Source organism: Cynara cardunculus (assembly GCF_001531365.2).
Source record: "Cynara cardunculus var. scolymus isolate 2C chromosome LG 1, CcrdV1, whole genome shotgun sequence".
Lineage (NCBI taxonomy): Eukaryota > Viridiplantae > Streptophyta > Magnoliopsida > Asterales > Asteraceae > Cynara > Cynara cardunculus.
The window spans coordinates 17,135,390-17,141,183 of NC_037528.1; positions in this window are offsets into that span (position 1 = coordinate 17,135,390).

The window sequence follows — 5,794 nt, forward strand, 5'->3', positions numbered from 1 at the left end:
ACTAATATCGATATATTTTTGTCAAATTTTTATGATATCTTCAAACATATATTTTATTCAAAAATAAAAACATCATCGCTTTCTCAAAATCACATAAAGCCATATTATAATATCGACTGAGATAAATAATAAAATGAAATATTAAAATCACGATGTATCTCGCTGCATTGCGCGAGTACGTTTCTAGTATGTGTATATATATATATATATATAGAGAGAGAGAGAGAGAGAGAGAGAGATAATTTGTTTCAAATACAACCCATCGCATTTGTACAAACCAATGCAACCCAATAAATTGAGATATTTATGAAAATGATGAAAGTTCATTTATTATGATTTGAATATTTATGGAAAATGAATATGGTTCATTAATTATGATCAATACTTTATATTATGAAACAATCAAAACTTCTATGAAATCACATATTAATCAAATGAAATAGACGGCTAAGATTGAGTTGTATTGGTTGCACAAATGTCAAGGGTTGTATAATAACCAACATATATATATATATATATATATATTAATACATTAATAGAATAGTACAATAATAAATACATATATTAACTTATTATTAAAAATGTTTTTATCTTTTTTTTAGCGTGTGGTCGGAGTCGGTTTTTTTAGTGTTCAAGGAACCCACCTTATTTAGTGTTTTTTTAGTGGTTGGGTTGAGATGTCATTACACCATCTCCAATCAAACACTAAAAACACAAAAATTGAGGTGTTTTCATCTCCAACCCAACGCTAAAACACAAAAAAAGATGGAGGTCTAAGATGTTGGCTTCTATATTTAGAGGTCAGTAAAGTAGACATTTAAAATATATATTAATATTTCTAATCAACTTCTCTAATTATATATATAAATAAACTATTGATAGAATAGTATAATAATAAATACATATATTATTTATCATAAAAAATGTTTTTAGTGTACGGTTGAAGTTGGTTTTTTTAACGTTCAAAGAACCTATCATTTTAAATGGTTGGGTTGAAGATGTACGACGTTTCAAGAATTAAATAAATACCATAGCACGATTTATATTTCTAATAATAGAAACAAAATTCCTACACGTTACGGAATTTGTGTTTTTTCTAATTATTGAATCGTATTCTTAGGCGAAAGATCGTGTGAAAAGAGAAGTTATACTGAGAAGCGTAAAAAGATATCTAAATCTTTGATCACTTTTAATCTCATATCCATCTATGAATTACGTTTTAGAAAATAATTGATATGGTACATCTCGGTGCACATCACTAATATTAACATTCAATTACGATTCATTCAAGAGTGGAGATCTCTTTTTACGCTTCTCACAAAAACTCAACCTCATGTTCTTAACAGTTACGTTTAAATAATAAATATATGTCAATAAACGGATAAATAACATTTTAATCTTATATTTGTTGGGTTTCAAATATATTTAGAGGCGTAACGACAACAAAGAGTTCGAGCCTCAACGGATTCACTATCACTCTTCAGTTTTAATTAACGTCATATTTGGTAATTATAAATTAACTTTTTTTTTTAACTTTATCGTAAAAATCATATTTTATAAGCTCTTCTAAAAGTATTTAATACGGCATTTTAATAAATTTCATGAGTTTTTTCTATATATCCTCAAGTTTATCCTGACATTTTATAGGTGTTGGGTAAATGTAAAAATAAGCGTAAAAAAAGATCTCCACCATTTGAGGTATATTAGTATGAAGATGCACCGAAATAAGATAAATCAAGATGCATCGAATCAATGCCATATCAAACATGATTCATAAATATGTTTGAAATTAAATACGATGAGTTGTCAAATAATCGTTTTCCTAATTCAAAAGACGTCGTATATTTAGAAATTGATCAAGATGCTTTGAATTTGTACGTTTTTTAAATAGTGCCGTCGTACATTGATTTTTCAAACACGTTTGACTTTTTAATGGACCGCGTTTCAGCAACCATCAATATCCAAATAAATGAAAGAGTAAATTACATTTTTGTCCTTGTGATTGTCATCCATTTTTAAGTTTAATCCGTTGTCCGAACTAACTACGATTTTGATTATTATCGTTGTCGTTCTATTCCAATTTTAGTCTCTTGGACTAATTCTTTTGAAATGCTTAGTAAACTTAAAAGGTATTTTAGTAATTTTCCATTTTCTTTGTCTTTTACATATTTTGTTTTATTAAATAGTATAATAAATTACAATTTTAGTCCCTGGGGTGTGTCTTTTTATTTTTATTTTTTTGTTTTTCCTATTTTTTTTATTTCTCATTTCTATACTATATTATAAAACATTTGATAAACACTTTTAAAAATCATTTTTTATACACGAAGTACTGTTTATTGATGTATTTTACTTAAAATTTAAAATTACGAGTAAATTGTGCATAAGTACAACTTATTAAAGCTCCATATTTGAATTCATGTAACTAACTGCAGATAAACATAATCAAATATTGGATAAACATATCATTTTAAATATAAAAAATCTAAAATAAAATTAGTATAATCATTGAGTTTTAATAGAATACTTATTTATTATCTATATAAAAATTATATTATTAAACCTAAATTAAATTTATTTGTTAGTAAGTCTAAAATAACTTATAATTAAAAAAATTGAATTAAGAAAATTATACCGTAACACAAGAACTTTTAAAAATATTAATTTGATACTGATATCGACATAATTTTTTTTTTCAAAATTTTATAATATTTAAAATTATATTATATTCAAAAATAAAAACATTATCGTTTTTTCATAACCACATAAAACTGTATTATATTGACATAAAAAAAGAATAAAATAATACACTGAAAATCGAGATGTGTCTCGATACATTACACGAGTACCATTCTAGTATAAAATAGCTAATGACAAGTTTACTAAATAATACATTAAAAATATGTATTTTATTTTATAAATTACACCTTTAGAAAAGTATTGTCAATACATTTAAAATGTATCGTAATAATTTTTTTATTAATAAAAAAGTATCGTTTTTAGATATTCCATTTTATTAAATACTTTTTTTGAACGTGTATCAAATAAAAAAAAATATAATATAATTATTATTTAATTTCTTTCAGAATATAAACTTATATTTATCGTAACGAATAATACATAACCAACAAACAACTACACATTTTCATTGTTCTATTTACCTGCATGGTTCATGAGCCTCCATTTCATATTGAACATAATGTTCTAATAGATAAAAAAATAAAAAAAGACAAAGAAAAGGTAAAATGACTAAAATGTCCTTAAGTCAATTAAGTTTTTTTTTAACTAAAGTTGGTCATAGAAACCAAAAGTGAAATAAAACAACAATCACAATGACCAAAAATGTAATTAGTTTGAAAAAGAAACCAAACTTGATAATAAATGACAACCATAAAGACGAATAATGTAATTTACTCTAAATGAAGTCTATTTAAGTTTTCCAATTTCCATATCCATACAAATAAATTTTTATTTTTTATTTTTTATTATTAACCTGGATATCTAACTCGCTGTACGAGCCGACTAATCCCAGAACGACTACCTGCTTAGCAGATAGCCCGAAGTCACCGCATTTGAATCTTCGTGGCCACAAGGGGATTTTTATTTCTTATTGGATTTGAACCCGAGGCTTCCTGGTACTTTTGATCTTTGCAAACAAGCTCAAACCATTCAGGTACAAATTATTATTTTAATCTGTCTCAAGATATGTCTTTTTAAAAATAATTGTTTAATTATAAGATATATAAATCCATTATTGTTATTATTGAAGTTAAATTATCGTTTAGTTGATTAAAAAAAAAAATTAAATTCATATTTATAAATTGATGTTTTTTTCATTGTAAACGTTTTATTCTAGAATGAAGAAGTACTTGTATCTATGTTAAAAATCAAATAAAGAGTAAACTACAATTACGGTCTCTCTTGTTTACACAAAACAATGAAAACCGTCATTATGAAACAAATAACTTTTATCCAAAAATTACCCAAGAAAATTTACGTCTATGATTACTAATGGATCACCCAAAAAATACCAATGATTCATGTAGAATCTGATGTTTTTTCAAGAAAATGTCAACGGATCACCCATAAATACTTGGGTAATCTATCATTGATTTGATTTTCCCACCAACTTTGTGATGTTTTTGTGACTAATTACCTCTTTAACGACAATTTTTCCAAGGAAAAATCCGTAGGTAAAAGTCTTCAATTTAGTAATACATTCATTAGCTTCAATAAATACAGAAATAGTCATTACAGTCTGCGTTTTAAAAGTTCCCTTGGCCTAATCCTTGTTGTCCACCATTGTCCCAGCCATTTATCTCCGCTACTGATAACTCCCGATGTCGCTCTTTCATCCCCTCTTTTCGTTCCCTTTTCCTTCAACGACCTTCTTCCCCACTATAAGTTATCGCCACCCTCTCTCTTCTTTTCCATCGCTGACCATTGAAACCACTGGTCATTGTATTCCTTTAATAACGTTATTCTCCATCCTCCATGCAACAAAGACACCAGCCTCCTCCTACCGACCACTGTCGTTTTTCTCCCACTCATCACCGAGAGTCGCCCTTACCATCTACAACTCTATCAATTGCCAACCTCACATCATCGTCCTTCTTTTCCCTCTCTTAATACCGATCTCCGTAAAGAAACCAGCCTCCTCTTTTTAATCTATGGAATGAGTTGTTATAATTCCTATCCAACAAAACGAATTATGGAATTGCCAAAATTGTTATCGTCATTCCTCACACGTTCAACACAAAAATACTGGGTGTTTCCGTCATTTTAAATTTTCAAGCTTCGATCCTCGTACATCAGATGATTCATGCTTTAATCAACGTGAATAGATCCTATAACGTGACTTTATTTATTAATTCATCAACACCACAAGCAATCTTTTTGGAAAATCATTTAAATAATACTTTAATATATTTTTTTACGTAACGACCGTCATATTATATATTTTATTAAAATTACTATTTAGATGATTTTATATAAAATGATTCTTTTTAAATAAATTTAAAGTTTTTTTTTTTTAATTTTGTTTTTTATATAAGAGATCATATTATTTTTTATATGTCCGCTAACGTACCTGTAATAACCGAAAATTTGAGCGTGAAATAATGACCTCTAGTTTATTTCGGGAAACCCGTGACCACACAAATGCGACCAACCTTCTTTTTCTACTTTTAAAGTGACGGTTGCTCCCATTTTGCTTGATTTCATTAAAAAACGAACAATTTTATGTTCTGCTTTTTTTCTCTCGGTTTTTTTAAGGAGATAGATTACTCGTGAACCGACACTTTTTTATTATTTGACGCTGACAATTCTATGATAAACGCTCCCATTGGTATTCATAGATCTAAAAGTGGACTATTCATCACTGTATATAAAAGGAGGAGACATGATATGTCTTTTTAACATCAAACAAAAAGTATAATAGAAAAATACGAAAGAAGATCGCAGTCGGCTTACAAAACGACAAACGTTATATCAGTTTAAAAAAGGTGCCTTCTGAATTTTCAAAAAAGAGAACATAAATCATCGACGATCAATATTTTTTTTGCTTCTCCCACCTTTTCAACGTATATTTGTAGAAATGCAACTCTTATGAGGTTATTTTTTCCCGAGAATTATATTTGGATTTTCGCTATAAATTTATCGTCGTATTTGCAAAAAAATAAAAATAAAATAACAGTTTGATAGAATAAGGGATTTTTGAACATTCACCAACAATTATCATATAATTAGTTTTTGATATTTATTGACATAAAATATATTATCTAAAATAATAATG